Source organism: Anarrhichthys ocellatus, unplaced genomic scaffold, assembly GCF_004355925.1.
Source record: "Anarrhichthys ocellatus isolate YVR2014 unplaced genomic scaffold, GSC_Weel_1.0 scaffold35, whole genome shotgun sequence".
NCBI lineage: Eukaryota > Metazoa > Chordata > Actinopteri > Perciformes > Anarhichadidae > Anarrhichthys > Anarrhichthys ocellatus.
Window position 1 is genome coordinate 2,852,087 of NW_022280065.1, and position 18,213 is coordinate 2,870,299.

At 40.5% G+C, this 18,213-nt stretch overlaps 1 long non-coding RNA gene across 2 annotated transcripts in view; it reads left to right on the plus strand.

Moving 5' to 3' along the window:
• Positions 1-17,238, plus strand: part of LOC116393827 (uncharacterized) — an 18,466-nt gene extending 1,228 nt beyond the window's left edge. Inside the window, exons 1-2 of one of the 2 annotated variants that reach the window (XR_004213408.1) lie at positions 7-231; positions 2,551-17,238. This is a non-coding gene — a long non-coding RNA (uncharacterized LOC116393827). Of the gene's footprint in view, positions 1-6; positions 232-2,550 lie in introns of those variants that run through there. The other variant, XR_004213407.1, reaches the window with a different exon arrangement.
• Positions 17,239-18,213: the final 975 nt, after the last annotated feature.

Genomic DNA, 18,213 nt, shown 5'->3' on the forward strand with positions numbered 1-18,213 from the left:
TGTGTGTGTGTGTGTGTGTGTGTGTGTGTGTGTGTGTGTGTGTGTGTTAGTATGTTGGTGTGTGATTTAGAGTTAACGAAGCCGGCAGTGGCGGACGGTCACTCCTGCTTACGCATGCGTACAATCAGGTTTCATATTCATGAAATGATTGTGCGATGGCGTTTGTTATAAAATGCACAAAAACGAAAGGTGATGTGTTCGAATGAGGCGAAACAGAGAGGCGAAAATACTGTAAGTACTGCAGGATTTCTTCTTCTTCTCTCATTGTGTATTTCACTCCTCCCATGCTTCTCCCCCTTTTTCTATGCCATCTTCCATCCGTTCATCCGGTTATCCCGAACCCGAATCTGACGGTCCGCCTGTAAAGACAAACCCACGGTCCAAGATGTGGTTCGGTACCAACAAAAGATAAGTAGGGATTTGTTCCAGGGCGTAAACTAAGTAACACACCGGACTTCTCTTCAACAAGTTTTTTTTTAATTTCCACAACCTGCGCATTTGGGCGAGATTACTTTTGTCTGATGCGGGGAAGTTACAGGTAACGACGGAGCCTTTGGTGCAAATTACTGCATGTATGCACTCTGCTATGTCGAGGTGTCGACAGTAGTGGATTACATGAATGCTTTAGGGTACTGTCAGTAGAGTGAGCCTGAACAGTAGACAGAGGCATACGATGTATCACAAGTCTGCTATCGTCCATTTGCAGTCCATCTGCTGTAACCTCCATCGAATATACCCTTTTCTCCTGCGGTATCGGCCTCAGATATCTCCTGGCATCTCTTTCCTTTCCCTTTTTTCCTCTCCCGTGTTATATCTCTGCCTGCTCTGTTTTTTATTTACATAGCCTCCTGTTATCTCTACCCACATTTTCTCTATTACGTGTCATAGTTTTTATCTGAATCCACGATAATCCATTGGTATCGTTCAGAGGGGAGTGTGCCGAAACACCTTTTGATTGTTTGTGCTAGTTTTTGTCTTTATTGTCTGATTTAATATCTTTGTTTGTCATCTGATTGTGAATAAAGCGAGGTTATTGAATTTATGTGAGGACATGGTCGTCAGAAAAAGTTTGATTAAAAACAGCGCAGTCATTTACAAAAATACATACTGCAGTTATGGGTAAAAAAAGAAGCTAATTGTCGAGCGGAGGCCGTTAGATAACAGTTACTGGCTTAGTTTTCTAATAATATTCAGTGTCTAAATGTGTGCCGAATGAATTCATATGCAATGATTTGATTAATACACAATGATATGACATTTATAGGCAGACAGCATCGCTGCATTCTGTATTAAGCCAAGGGCGGAGGACGCTTTTGTTTAGTGGCGACTGGGCTCGACCTTTCCACGACCTCCACTATAGCTCTCTAGAAAATGAAGGAAAAATCTTTGATGTCAACATTTTTGGGGGAACCAAACTCCTGCAAAAAACACAAGAACGTTAGGAGAGATAAATCCCCCCAGAGCCTTCGACTTGATTGTATTTGTTCTCGACTTATTTTTACGTTGCCAAACCTGCCCAGCACCTTTGAATCCACTCCTGATAGGATTTAATGGTTATGTCAGTGTAGTGGGACCCCCAGCTTATGAAACATTACTCAGACAGACCTGGTGTTATGTAATCTTACATAACTGAGGCCGCAGCTCAACAGGGTTGCAATCAGAGGCTCTGGAGGAGAAGCTATATGGGTCTGCTTATGGTATGAACTCACTGGCAGGGTCAACACACTCTGGGCCTTAAAGGGGAAGAGGCCCCGGCTGCATAAAGATACTGCAGTATTCACACACATGGACGAAAGCGCCTGACACCTAAAGGCTGAGGGAATAGAATAACCCCACCTATAGTAGGAGCGGTTTGCTGCAGGCTGTCTCATTTACAAATGGTATGTACATTTCTGTGTAATTTGACTGAAATCATCCTCTTAATTTGATAATAGGTTTTCTTCAAAAAGTGCTAACGTTTAAAGATAGCCTGCCCAGAACTCGCGTATATCTGATTGACTAATATACTTCACACATTACGTTGCACGTATTCACGGTGCTACAGTCCAACAGCCATGACCCATGATTCTCTACCAGCTCTCTGTGAATCTCACATGTTTCTCATTCATAATTGATGACATTCAACCGCAGCATACATTAATGGATCGAACAGACCTCAGGAATTCCCATGCAAGCTGTCATTGTGTGTAGCTGGTTTGAATTTGTGCTGCTGAATTTGTGTTTTCCCAGCTGGAAACTGGCGAGTGCTACTACAACAGCCTAACGGGCCTGGAAGGAAATGTGAATAGTTCAATGAAATGGCTGCAACAATCGGTTGTGTTGTAAAAAAGGAGGATTGAAAAACAATCTTGAAATATGGTTGAATATAGGATAAGGGTAGCGTGAATTTTAAGGGAAGAATGGGGCTGGATTTAGGCTAGCTAACAGACAAAAGACAAATAATCCAGAATCAGTGCATGAATCCTATCAAACAATTCATGTTTTACAGAATACCTACAATTCTCAAAGTAATTACAGCGTAAATAATGTATATGTATGTCTGTTTTCCAGGTTGAGCCTCTGAGAGAACTTTTTCATTGAAGACATGATTTTTATCAGGTAAGGAAAGGAGTTTACTTTACATTTATTTAATTTAACAAGGGTCCAGGATAAGCAACAGATCCTGTACTGTGTGTATATATATATATAAAGACTGAGACAAAACAAGTGCTTTACTGACTAGAGTTTTGCTTAATGGCACTCAGCAGTCAGGAACACTTGGTCAGCCATTTTAGTCTGTGGCCTGATCGAAACGTCAATGGACCATCAGAATAATTGAATTACTCTTCCCTGAGTCATTCTGTCGTGATTAACCTCCCAGATATGTGCTAACTGTGGGCCTACGTGAGAGCAGCAAGCAGACAATCTTTCATTTTGCTGGCACACCTATTCCAGTCAGTTTCTTGCAACACTGTTCTCTGTGACTTATCTTAGTAAGCAACAAGTGGAAGGGTCATCTGTTGGTCACGTCCCGATTATCAGATGTTGCTGAAAAGTGAGAGTACGGGTATAAAGAGCAGTCTGTGGTCTAACCTAGAAGCTCGCTTTGGAGATGCCTCACATTACATTTTTGTCTTTGTGCTGATGTCACCCCGATGCCCCCGGTCCAGCAGCAGGAGAATAAGAGCTACATTCTGCCTCTGCGACACAATAGAGCCCTTCTTGCCCTGATATTTTCACAATGTGTTTTTGCAAGGCCCCATGCACACACAGACCGTTGATTCAGAGCAGGCTGAGCTGTGCGCTTTACCTGATATTTCCATTCTTGTTGAAGCAGTTTGCTTCCACAGTCAGAATTAGCTCTGTAAATATAACCGCAGGTCATCAATTCAAATTTCCAAATGAATTCGAAGCTCACATCCAGTGTGAGGTCAGTGACAGAGAAGCCATATAAGCCACTGCAGTACAGTATGGTGGTGTGGCATGGGTTAACGTCTGAGGACCGGAGGAATGTTCGGGTCGACAGGGAGAATTCCTCAGTCTTGCGCGACTAGGTCACTGCACTGACGAGAGTCTGCCACCTATTTTAGCATGCGCATTGCTCTCTATCTTTATCTAATTCTGCCTGCCTTTCTCTCTCTCTCTCTCTCTCTCTCATCGTTTTTTCTCTGTCTGGCTCCAAATCTGTCCTTCTTTCTCCTCTTCCACTCTCTTCCTTTACATAATTTCCTCTTTTGTTCTTCCTGCCTGCTCTTTATTTGTCTCTGTCTCTCTCTTGTGACTCTTTCAGTTAATCTGTCCTTCACTCACTCCGTCTATTTTGCTGTTCTACTTTGCCGCATGTTTTTTTTCCACTCTTCGTTCTGTCTTTTATTTGTCCCCTTGCACTTTTATCTTTGTGTTTTTCGTCTTCAAATATTAATGCCTCCAGGTATTTATGCTCCAAACGTCATTATTCCGTCATTGTGGTTTATCCATCCTCCAACCCTTCAACTTCCTATCTTTTTTAGTTTTTTTTGTGTCACGTATTTGTCTCCCTCTCTGTCTTTTTCTGCGGCACATTGAGTTCAGTGCTGCAGTTGCTTTCAAGGAGACATAGCGGGAATACAGGGGAGTGAGACAAAAAAGGAGTAGACGCATTTATTCTTTATATGCTTGTGTATATGACACTGGCATGCTTGTTATTAATGCAGTGCTGTCCATATGGTGCCTGGTGGTGCTGGTCATGTATGATTTATAGGGTGTGTTCCCACATACAGGCCAGGGGCTTTCATACTAGCTATACGTATTCCTGGGTGAAGGAGTTTGCAGACTCTCACCTCTTCATTGGCTGACAGCGGGGGTGACAGACAGACCCCCTGGTACAGGAGTGTTTCCGCTGCTGGCAGATGTGGCGATTTGACACAGTCTGAGCCTCACACACATGCTCACTGAATGGAAGCACGTTTCTCCCTTTTACACCAATGTGGACTGTGCACAGCCGTATACCCCATCCAGAGGGGTATTGGCAGCCACATCTGGAGATTCTCTTGTTTGTCTGTACTCTCTACATCCATACACATATGAATTACGTGTGGAATACCTCTCAAATGTTTCATGATTTATTGTTTCACTTTACTTTACAAGTTGTTTCTTTTGTATGCTTTTCCTATCTGAACTATTCTGTCATGCTAGATCATTGACTGTTCTGTCATCCCCATCTTGGAGAACATTTAGGTCAAAACTAGAGGAATTTGAATTCCATAAAAGATGATAGACAGAAAAATTATTCATCTTTTAAGCAACAATTCACTGGTTCCAGCCTTTTAAATGTGACATTTCTTTAGTCTTCTTAGTCTACTTTGGGCTTTGGGAAAATGTGATTTTTCACTATTTCTAAACATTTCATTGGCTAAACTGTAAATTGATTAATTGAAAAACAAATTGACAAATTAGAAAAAGTTGCAGCCCTAATACATATGTTTATACATAAGAAAATGTTTAATGCACTTTACTGTGATTGACACCGTACCATAAATATTCTGTCATGCTACATTTTTAACTCTAATGTCATGCTCATCTTGTTGTCCGTTTAAGGTTAAAACTGAATTGTTAAGTGAAGACTTTAGTTCCATAAAAGATATTCAACATTTCAGAAACTATGACAAAGTAATAACTTGTAATGAAATGCATGCTACACTAAAATAATTTCACTCTCAACTATGTGTGAGTCTGAACTATTTTAGGTAATACAAATTTCCAAATTGGATTTCCAGAGAATTCTCAGATACAGCTCTTCAAGTGCTATTTTATTCATCTCTGACACCACGCGTGTTACTGTGCGTCTGTGTTCGCTATCGAGCACCTGAAGCCCTTGCAGTTTGAGACAGTGAGGGGAGGTCAGACGTGAGTAATAGCAGTGACTGATGATGTCACAGACAGCATTGCGCCGCTTCAGTTGCCCCCTGTGACCCCGGCTTTAGGATGGCGGCAGCAGCGCGTAAGCACCCGTGGGTAACACACGCCAAAGCACATTAGAGGCAGGGAGCTGGAGAGAGGCGGGGATGGAGCACACAGAACACAGCTCAGGGGGACATAGAGAGAAAGAGACAGTCAGAGAGACAAAGGGAGACAGAAAGTGAGGAGGGGAGGCTTTCACATTAAAGAGGAGAGACAGGAAGAAAAGCTGAGAGACATGGTCATGTTTGCCTCTCCATGCTTCTTTTTTTTTTAGCAGACTGTCTGGTTGGTGGTGATGTTCGACATCATGGCCTCAGGTATCTCTCACTGTCTCTCTGTCTGTCTCTCTGTTGGTTTTACTTCCTTTATCAAAGAAAATGAGTCTTTGCATGAAAAGAAACAAAACCATGATATACCATAGACAACAATTTTGATTATCAATCTCTGGTTTATGTCCCTTATCATGGAAAAATGCATCACATCTGCTGGTTCCAGCTTATCCAAACGTGTGGAGTTTCAGATTTTCTCTCTCTGATATTACAGTTATTTGAATATCTTTAGTTTTGAACAGACAAAACAGGCCATTTTTGCACCTCCAACCTGCCAAATACAGGGTAAATTACAGATCCTTTGTGTAAGAAATCTTATTTTTAACTGTAATTCTTGAGATGACTCAGATTGCAAAGGTTAAAATTGTAGTGTAAGTTCAACAAGGGTGAAATGAGTGACAGTGATTCTCCACATCTTCAAATCATCACGTCTGATAGATTGACTCAGAGAGTAACCGTCGCTGGCTGCAACCGGTCCCTTCTTTGCTCCAGTGGGTCCATCAAGTGCTACAAAATATGCAGTTTCTGATGATTCATATGAAGTGATGGCAACGTGTATGTAGCACAGAGAAACATATTGAAGGACAATATGATTTGTGATCTAAAATCTGGCAAATAGAAAAATTGTTGCTTTGATGCATATTAAGTAAAGAATGCATATGTACATTATTAGTGCAGCCAAATGTCCCACCAGAATAGTAAAAACAGCAACTGTTCACAATACAATAAAACCTAGATTATATATTATATATCAGATTGTAGTTTGAAATGAAAGTGCCTGTTATATTTGACGTGATTCTCTTCAAATATGTTCAGTGTGCAAATTATAAAACTGCCAGTCAACAACTGTGTGATAGTATTCAGCATCCCCACCGCCATTCATGCTTCTCTTTCAAGGCCAAATAGTGAATTCTGGGTAATGCATTGCTATATGTATCTCTTCAATTCAACAATATCACTTATAGCATGCAGTACTTTGCCTTTAGAGATACTGCACTTAAAGTTAACCGAGGCTTTCATCATTGAAATCCATCTCAAGAGCCGAGGAACCTTGTGCAGGAAGTGGAGAGCGCCCGTTAAGAAAGCACTCAGCATCCATGACATGTGTTTGTTTTCGCCACTATCACTTCAAAGTCTCATTCAGTTCCGACTCCCAAATGGCTCTTGATTCTTTGATCTCATTGCCGAGCAGATACTCAAAGCTCAGCAATCCTGTTTGTAATTTCAAGGCGATACTCCGACGCAAGAAAATCTCAAGAAAGAAATTTCAGCATAGGTATGATATACGGTATATATATCACAAATGAACAAATTAACTGAATATATTTAATTGAGATAATGAATGATAGATTAAGTCAATTTAGCAAAAAATATAAATTGGTATAAATACACACAAATACTTAAAGAGGAATGATTAAAGTAAAAAAAGAGATTGACAGCGAGGACAAACGCTCTTGGGGGCGGGGGAAACGCGGCGAGCTCACCTTCAGGTATTCGTCGTAAGCACGCTTAGACAGTGTTTGTGTAATTACTCGCACTGCCAGAGGGGGAGACTCTTTTCAATAAAGGTAGAAGTCCAAGAGGCTAATATCGATACTGCTGTAATCTATCGCCTATGTATTGCTCAGCTCAAAATAACATTCTCAACAATAGAACTTTGATACTCGATTAAATCTCTGGGGATTTCTCGATCACAGTCTAGACCATTATAGTTGACCGGTATATCATATTTCAGCAGAGGACCCGACATGCGCTAGACAGGAATACAGCCTCAATCCAGCGTTTTTGACCAGGAATCTTTTCCTACATCCATTGTTGAGCAAAAACAGCTGTTTGAAGATGTCAACTTCAGGTCACATTATGATAGGTTATTTTGTGATATTATATTGACAAAACAAAATTGGTTGATGGAAAAAAATCATCAACAGATTTATCGTCAATGGAGATAACTTTATGTTGATGACATTGATACACTGATTAGGATTGTTTGATAGTTTTAGTGTTTTCCAAACCTAGCAGTAAAGCCCACTCCCATCTGAGTGGTCCTTACAGGTTTGGCTGTAAATGTCAAGCTGCAACAGGGAGTTTAAGTGAAAAGGTCACAATTATATGCTCGGTAGCCTGAGATTAGGAATAGAAGGCTCAAAGTTGCCTGTGCAGACAGTGGCAGATTGTTCTGTTGTGAGATCTGGGCTTTGAGGTTTCCATGACTCTCTCACCTCAGTCATCAACAGATTAGATTCTAACAATCAAATACTTTCCCAAAGCATAATACTAAAATGCTCTAATATTAGAAAAATGTTGATTATTGCCAGCTCCATGAAGCATTACAAGTATGACAAATATTTGAAAGCGTGGATTAAAAATGGGAAATAATAAATAAGTCATACAAAGAGGTAAATTATTTTGTTCAGGCATCATTTTTTAAAGCACCATTTAAAGGGCTTTTCATTAAAAAAATACACCAAAGTGAAACAAATATGTAACTTTATTTAACCAAGAAAGGGTCTATAGAGATAAAAAAAATAAGAATAATTGAAGAAAAAGAAGCACCGTCCAGTCTCCCTTAACACCACCAGTGATGCAGGAATGCCGGGCTTGTCTCCGGTGCGTCGCTGCTCACATGTCTCTCTCTGTTTTCTCTCTACCTCGCCTAACCATCCGTTTTAACCGTCAACGACCTCAAATCACTGAGGTTTTGCTTGTAGAAATGAGTGGTCTTTCCCAAGTGTACAGTTAGTCGCTGTGCTGCTGGTAACACATCACCTCTCCAACCCTCCATCACCCCTCCCCCATCTCCTCCTCTGTGGCGCATCACCCCACTCACTCGCTTTTCAGTCTCTCCTTCTCTCTCCTTCACTCCCTGGTTTAATATTGATCTGAATTCATTTGTTTCCTATTGATCTGCCACTCCACCCTCTGCCGCATTGAACAAACACAAGGACACACACAATGCGCACACAAGCCTCATACACGCACATGCAGATGCAGCACATGCGCGTCTCGAACAAGTCTCACGTGTGCACACACACATACACACAAAGAAAAAAGGCTCAAAACGCTAATTTACCAACCTGTTATACGAGAACTGATTTAAAGGTTAATATGCCCACAAACACACACACACACACACACTGCAGACAGACACGACCGCAATTGCACACTCTTCATCTGTCAGAGGGTGAAAACAGGAAGGTTTAGAGAGGTCCCAGCTCCAGCATGAGACAAGCTAATGACATACAAAGGAACCCGGATTCCATATTGATCCAACACCTCAGCAGTAAGATGAAAACGCAGACAGTCTAGGGCGGGCTCCGGCAGACGACACAATTACAGCTGCAGTTCATTTCTCAGCTTTTTCTCAATTGTACTCCGAGTTATGAGCACAATAAATGGCAATCATTCAGCCGATTGTGTATATTTTGAAAGCCCTTCTTAGTCTTTAGAATAAAATTAGCAAATGGAAGTCCGTCAAGTTTAAGTCACTATGTTCATTGATGGGCTTTGCAAACACTGCATCATAAGGAAAATGTAAGAATGAGATGTACTGTATAAAAAAGAAAAACATAATTATTATTCTGAACATGAAGGCGTATGTGAGGATCACTCAAAATAGACTACACTGCTCATATTCATGGTAATGAAGGAGCATGTCACCCAGTGCAACAGTTGGGCTCATTAAAGTGTTTTTAATAGTTTTTAGAGAACAATGTGACACAGAAGAATACGATTTTAGGCTTTATAGCTACAACAGAAATACTGATCATCACTAGGGTCAATATAGAGTCTGTTTCGGTTTACTCTTTTCATGGGAACTTATTGACGATAACAAAAGTAAAGAATATTGCTTTGTCCTTTAAGGTTCAACGCTTAATTCATTCATCCTTTGTCTTCACTAGGATGTGACAGTTTGACCAACCTTTCTTGCGGCTCCACCAGCCACTCCAATTTGCCATGACACCAGACTGATTCTCCCGCCCTCTGACCTCCTTTCAGGACATGCTGTGTTCAGTCATCTCCAGCAGCGGCTTGAGGTCAAAGGGTCGGGGGGGGGGGGGGGGGCGAGAAACAAGGGGGAGAGACGGTTTCCTCTCGATAAAATTAGATAAGATGCACCACAGGCAATTCTCGCTCTCCCTAAGTGCATGCAGACAGGAACACGGAGGCCCATAGATATACGTATATGTACACGTGTGGGAATTAATGAGCGCACTCCAACACAAAAGCCTCACATCGCCGTCTCTGTTGTCTTTCATTGTGTTGCAGTGTCATAATTATTGCATTTGTTTCGCTCACTGTTGTTTAATTTATGATGTCGAACTGTATTTTCCAGCATTATTAATGTATTATTCATCACCGTTGACTTTAACCGTCTCAGCTGTAAATGTATTTTTGTACCACCCGCTCATTCATGCATTGTTGATGGCACAGTATTCATTCTCACCATTATCTCCCACTTTGTTAATCCATTTCATACTCCGCGCACCATGTTTGATGCTTCGCCCTTCATAAATGCTCGCTTCTCTATTCATTTCTTTGTGCTGCTGAGTGCTTCATCTCCAATCAGGGATTGGTCTATTATGGTTTCATTGTCTCCTAGAATTCCCTCATACTTGAGTCCAGGGTGGTTTTTTACCAGCACTACTTGTTTATGTGGATAAAAGCCCAGATAAGGTTGTGTCTGGGTGGCTGACTTTATTTATTTACTTATCCCAACTTCATGGCTCAATGTGTTTATTGATGTTCCCCTTCCTATCCTGTGGTATGCTAATAATCTGCATGATGCTTTGCTGATTTCAGGAATGCCGTGGTCAACCATAGAAGCTCCCCAGTGAGAGGAGAGCCATGGGAAAAGCCTCAAACTAGTTCTCGGTTGTGAGGTAAATGCTTTGGCAACATCTGTTTCTTCCTTTTTAGACCAACAAAGACTCTTTGAATCTGACTGAAATAGAGATGGTGAGCGTCAGCTCCAAGTATACAGAGAGACGGACTTCCATGTCTCTGAGCCTCTCTTTCTGTCTCCTCCTGTCTCTTTAATCTGTACTCTCATCATAAAACACAAGTTTCTTCCTATTGACAATGCGTTTTGATGCAGCATTGTAATATCTCAGCCACTATACACAGACTAGTTCCTGACTGTTAGCTATCACACACACTACAACCTGTTGAAAGAAGACCAAATCGGAGAGCCATCATGTATATAATTTAAGAACATTGTATATGGGACTCGCATAACTGTTTGCATGATTAGCAGTCACACACGTATACACACTTTCCCCTCTTCTACTCATGCACACACATCCTGGCCGACACTACCCAGTAGCCATTAACAACAGTGCCCTAGCAACCATTGGGCATCATGCCAAGCCGCTGAGGTTGCCTGGTACCGTGTTGCTATGGCAACGTTTTCTGCCTTTTGTAAATAAGGTACAGGGAGAGTGAAATGGGGGGATTTGGGAGGAATCGCACTGCCGAATCTCAACCTATCTTGAGGGAACTAATGATTTATAGTTTGTGAGTCATGGATACTTATCCTGGCCTTGCACTGAGCTGTCATCTGACTGAGGAGGGGTGTAGTATCCACAGGGATCTATATAAATAAAGTTATTATTATTATTGTCTCATCTCCAAGTCCTTGTGACACACTGTCAAATCCAGCATGTAGTCTTAGTCTTCCTTCCTGGTCTTTAGATTACTTCTTATAAATATAATTGGGAAAGTAATGGTCACACTCTACTGTAGACTCCCTGGAAGTTAAATCTGAATTTTGGACATGTTTTCTGACAATTTATATAAAAAGTGTATTCATCTATTTGTTCTTTTCTCATCAACGTAGTTTATCTTGGATTGATTTTTAATAGTTTCTTTTTAGAACTCTATTCATTCTCTTCTGTAAAGTCAAGCGAACCTTCAGCGGTCCTTGGCCCAGAGTTTGAGAATCGCTGTCTGAGGCCTGCATTCCTGTTGAGCTGGCACTCGCCAGACGATTCATAGCAGCGGTTAACAGTTTATTTGCAGTCACCGGGCAGATTTCACTCCTCTGTGCCCCTACATTGTTGGGGTGGCGCCGTAGTCTCTGTGCGTCACTTCTCAAAGACAATGAGTGGGGGAGAGTCACCTGAAGTCTTTGTTTTGTCGAAACGGCAGAGCCTAAACGTCTTTCTTCAATTGAAAAAAAACGTCTTGTTGCGAGGCAGATGTGTGCTTGATTTCAGTAATTATCTGTCATTATTATCTCTCCAGTTAGTCCATGTCTTTTTGTTCTTGTTTTTCATGTAAAACACCATGAGGTCTTTGCCATTTGGCTTTCCTCTGACAGGCCATTGTTGTTGAAAAATTAATTTGTTTAATATAAATTGACAGAATGCAGATGCTCTCTAATCTTGAAATTGATTGGGTCAGAACCGCCATGCATCCATACGTTTTACATTTAGTTAGTTGAAAACAAGAAAGGGATTTCAGATATCAAGTTTCTACTTCTATTTCTTTTTCAGATTAATTATCTGTCATATTGTTTACATCCAATTCGTAAATTATACATTTAAAAAACAATTCTGTTAATTTTCCACAAAGAAATTAACCGTTGTTTTCTTGAATAAGTTAATTATAATTTATGTGCCTTAACTCACAGTTCAAAAAATGAATGAAAATCTTAAGCCCTCTTATCAAAGAAGCAAAGAACCTGAACATTTGTAGAGATTTTGTTGTCGACTTAATGGAAAACTTTTGGCTGCCAGTTTTCATACATACATACATATGCAATGGTTATTTTCCTCAAATAATAGAAAAAAATATTATTTAAGTTTGATTATTTTAGCAGTAACAAACGATAAGTTATTGCTCAGTATTGTCTCAACTGTTGTTTTGCAAGATTAAACCATGACGCTCATGTGTGTGATAATCCATATCCATAGAGTCATTGTTAGAACTGAGAGGAACAACTTGAATTAAATTTATGAACTGAACTCCCCTCAAACTTACTTTAAGAGGTTTTACAAGCCTGATGTATAAACTGGTTCTGATTAAATAAGCCACTTAAACGTTACTTTTACTTTTGGCTGATTAAATAAAAAAACATATATATAGTTCTGCTTAGCAACAGATGTTTTTTTCAGTATTGTGTTGCAATACTAAAGCTTCTAGTGGCCATCTTGGTATTTGCCAGTTAGTTCAGCACTGTCATTATCTTGTTCCTCACGGGCCAAATTTTCGTGTCGTCAAAAACTTTGGGCACTAATACAACGTTATGAGTGATTACAACGGCTAAAAATAACGTGGATTATTGTATTGCAGAGGGGGCATGACCAGTTTTCTTGCAATTTTCAGGTTCATCAATATTTGGTGATTTAGGCATACTTTGGTATATACTTTGGCTCAACCTGATTCATTTGTTTTCACTCTCTCAATAGGCCAAACTGTAATCCCCACAAAGCTTCATCTGACCCGACACCAGCCCGGGTCTAGGCTTATGCACAACCCTGGCCTCCAGTGCAGGGGCTTCCCACCAGACTCACATTGGCACACAAACACACCCAGGCAGATTGGCAAAGAGCTGGTATTGGCACAACCATGCCGCATTCATGCGTGATCCGACTTCGAATGAGACGGTGAGAGAGGTTTGAAAAGGGGAGGAGCAGAATCAAGGGCAACAAGGAGGGAGACTTAGATGGTATGAACAGGGAGAATGTCTAAGACAAAAAAAGAAAATACTTGTAAAGGATTTTGAGGCCTGAAATGTTCAGTGATGGAGGACAAATAAGAGGCACTAAGAGAGGCGGGAGGACGGCCAAAGAAAGAAAATGAAGGGTGGGCTTTTAGCATGGCAGAGGGCAGTGGAGAGAGGCGAGGTAAATGGGTTTGTGTTTGGAAGCTGGCCAATAAAAAAAAAAAAAAATCTATGTCTCTATTAAGCATATGTTTCTGCCGTATCTTTTGAAGTTCACACTTAGTTGGCAAATTTTTTATTTAATAATGGTTAAATGTTGAATCTTTAGCTCCGTTATAAGTTAAGACTGCTTACAAATGGCTTTTATGTCCATAATGTAATTGAACAAGACCCAGCGCAGCCATTTATCATCTTGCACACGTTTACCTGTGCTATGCAGTACATATTAAAATGCAGTTATCGTCCTGGCAGTTAATAGAGTGAGTTCCCTTTCGAGGAGTCGGTGTTCTACCACTTTTGTGTTTTGAGTCCAGCTTTATCGGTGAGACTCCAGTCGTACAAGACTTCAAGGTTGTATTTTTGGTGCATTGACCGAGTTGAATAGGGGGCCAAGCAACTCAGCTGCACAGCAGCTATCAAGTAATCAATGAGTCATTGAGGCACACAGGAGGAGTGTCAAAACACAGCCATTGACTGCTAACAACAGCCAATTTGCAGTTTTTGCAGGAGATCACCTCGGCGAGATGTCGAATGTGTGGGTGCGGCTCATTATTTATTGGGTATGAGAGAAATTGACTGGATTGTGCTGTTACTCCAAATTGTCAGCCAATTACTCACCCATTAGATCCTCTTTGTTGTATTGGAAACTGCTCTCAAATGCACCAATGTATGCATTACCCAGAATGTACCTCATTAAACAGTGCAAATCAGCTTATAATATTTTAATGTGACGAGCTATCTATCTGACACCATTCCTGAGATTCTGATGAGACCAAAAGTAGATAAACACACCGGCAAACATTAACAGCACACAATCTGGATAAAATACTACAGTTATCTTTATTTACAGAAATTGAGTCAGACTCATTCATTCATGCACTCACTCTTGTTCGAGATTGTATGTAAACATAACTTAAGACAGGCAAACGTGTTCATAGTTGTTCAAAAGAACGACGCTTGATGGTGGGGCATCTGGGGATGAGGTGTGATAATTGTAGAAATGGGGATAAGGGAGCACACTTCTGGTCGGTGAATAAAATAACTTCAGAGAGTTCAGACCCTTCCTACGTTCACAACTCTGCACACCTGGCCACGTGATTGCTGGATTGTTTCAGAAAATTACAACAATTTATGTGCAAATCCCCCCCCCCCCCCCCCCCCGAGTCTTTTGGAGAAGGTGTTTCAGACAATCCAACAATCACTTCATTTGAAGCATAGACAAGGGAAGACCAATTTATTTTTATAGCACCTTCCAACAACAAGGCAATTCAAAGTGCCATTGAGACAAGAAAATATAGAAACACAAGTCAATATATAAATGACAGCATACATACAAGATAAAAAAATAAAACACTACATTATGACATCATGAATATAGCTTACATTGTAGTTACAGTGCAGTGATATAAATTAATAATCCCAAGGCAGTAGAAAACAGAAAATGTATAAGTTAGTAATCTTCAAACTTCACATGAATGTTTTTCTCAGATACTTTAGCACCATCAAAAGGAATGGACTACGTTTAAAACAACATATGATATCATATATTACAGAGCTGAAACTTTTAGTTAATTAATCAATTTTAATCATTTTTTCAAGCAACAATGCCTTACTGTTCCAATCCTCCAATGTGATTGTTTGCTACTTTTTTGTTTGTTTTAAACGATGGCAAACTGTGTTTGGGTTTTGGAGAGTTGGTCAGACAGAACAAGCAGTTTGAGGATGTCACCTTGAGCTGTTGTTTTCACTATCACGTGACATTTTATAGGCAAAACTTTCCATTGAAAAAACAAGCTTTAATGATAATGACAAGGAAACGTCAGTAGCGGCTTTAATGTATCATTAAATCTTAAGAATATTTGTGGTCAAATGTCTTGAGTTAATATACTACCATAGACAAGTGTTGCTCTTTCAGCCCGCTGAAAGTGTGATATACAATATCAGCCTTCTTCAGAAACCATGACACGATAGGAATCTAAGTTCAGTAAAATGAAAACAGAAGAGGAGTATTCGACTTTAACCTCAGAATGACAATGAAGTTTGCTCAGTAGTGCTGAATCGAGTCTTTGAGGATAAGGAAGATTCCACCGGCTCCAGTTGCAGAAGTAGGTCAGGCAGACGCCTACAGTAAGCAACTGCAGGTTAAGTGCTTGCCTTTGTATTCAGCGGCAGTAATGGTCTGCCTTGGCCTGCGGTGGGGGGTGGGGGTGGTCTATGTACTGAGTATACCCACAAGAGGGAGACAAGTCCACAAAATGTTTTCTCGTGCATTCAGTTAGCCAGTCTCAGCTATTATTTCTTTAAATTCCAACAGTATCACAGTATTAATCTTGAATCTTGTAGCCACAGACCAAGATGTTTCCGTATCTTTTTTTATAATGTGGTAATCTGGAAAATAGCTTCATCATAAATATATGAGATTATGAATGAAATGAGATGTAGGGAAGCGACAGATATACATAGACAGACAGAAGTAAAAGACACAGAAGACACTGCATGGAAGAAGAAGAAGAAGAAACTCCAACTCTGAACCTGCTCCGGTGCTCTGCAGTGTGAGGTAGTTGGTTGTATGGTTTCGCATCATAAACAGCCTGGAGATAACGGTACAACCTTCTAGCTTTCCCTGCGGTGTCGCCCAGACTTCAGACGAAGGACACCGCTCTTTATGTCTCTTGAAGTGGTAAGTTCAAAGACGGACCCGAACAAGGAACAACATTTACGTTTTTTAAGGTTACAGTTAACCCATTTGAATCATTTTAACTATTTGACCAGTACAATTTATATTGAACATGGCAAAGTAATATAGCAAATCAAAGAGTGTTTAGGGCTGTAGTTAAATTATTCAATGAGGGTCCTAATTATATTTAGGTATAATACAGTGTGTTCCCTCTATGTTCTCTCACCATGTCTTTCTTTTACCTCTTTTTTCAACATGGTCTGTTTTCCTTAAAGATCTGATAGATGTCTTTTGCAGTGCTGGACAAAAGAGCTGCACTAACAGTCACTACCATAGAGACCACATCCATTATGGAATCTAAAACAATTTAACATTTCTCCTTCAACAATTTTCCAGCCCATAATTATAATAAAAAAACCAGCAACAAAACAGTTTCTTCACTGACTTTAAATCTAATACATATGAAATAGTAATCAGGTTTTTCTGTTGAGGTCCAGCTAATCCAGACATCAATATACCCACCTTGCTCTGCAGGGCTCTTTGATATGTTATTTGCTGCAGTCCAACAGGGTATAGAGCCAACTATCGATAGCGCTTTGCTTCTTTGCATTCTTAGCAGCCCGTGCAAAAAAAAACACCCGACACCTCTTAAGGCGTTATGCTGGAATATGATCGAGAACGTTAAAACCAGGAAAACAAACCTATAAAGAACTCCTATTTTATTTATTTAATTGGGGGTCAGGGGCATTTTTGCTGTCTGTAAAGTAAAACAGCAGGTTGCACTGTGTTTTCAACAGTTTGAAAATATGAAATTTAAATTGCAATATGTTATAACCTTGGCCTTTTTATGGAAATCGTAATGGTTTAATTACATATTGTACAAATATGAAGCATTTTATGGCCAAAAGGTTTCTAGTTCTTGTTTATTTTTGAAAGCAGTCCTCCCTGTGCATTCATTCAATCGACAAAAGAATCTCCAAAGTGAACGATCTGTACACGCTTGCTGCTCTCTGTAGTCATGGTAGATAATGACAGTGTGCCTAGACGTTAGTATCAGTGTGTCCTGAAGCACGAGGCTGTATGTGAACTTGCTTACCGCCTCCTTCTCCTCCCTGCAACCCCCCAACCAGCCCCCACCCGCTCCTCGCTCCCCACCAACCCCACCCCCCCCCCCCCTGTCCCCCAGTGTGTCTGGCTAGTGGCTGAGACACTGAGTATCCGCATTGCGTTGCAGTGCGAGGAGGGGAAAAAAGAGCATATATCAGCAATCTCTGCCAAGCGCTGCTCTTTTCTGTACGCACACAAAGAGACGACTCCTCGGCATGTTCCAACTCAAGAGAAAATACATCCGTCACAATAGAGCTGCTTGCCACCCGCTATTTTATGAAATGTGACCACTTACTGCACGTTTTTTAATTTAATACTAACATTTCATACATAATGTTGATTTTTTTTCTTCTTTCTATTGAAAGCTCTATTTTCTTGTTAATTTATCTTTATTTATTTATTGTACTATATCACTTCAAGCATGCATACAATTCAAAAAATTGCATTTTCTTATTGAAATTTTCACAACATTTTAATTTGTAATTTGGGGAGTTTTTTGTTAAAGATGCAAAAGTTCAGCTATGTGATTTCACAATTTCTAATGACTCACTTATTGCTTGCCATGTGATGGGGAGGATATCCGGGAATTAGTGATGCAATGAATTGTGCAGATAGCAGACTGTTGTGTTAATGAAATATGGAAGAGGAGCAGCAGTGTTGTGGTCAGAACGACTGGGAGGTTAATCACCTTTGGGCTTGCTGTGGCTTTGATCCTCATGCTGTGTAAAATCCACAGCCTCCGTCTGTGAGCTCCCTCCACCGCCTTCTCCCCCCCTCCCCCCGTTCCCTCCCTACCT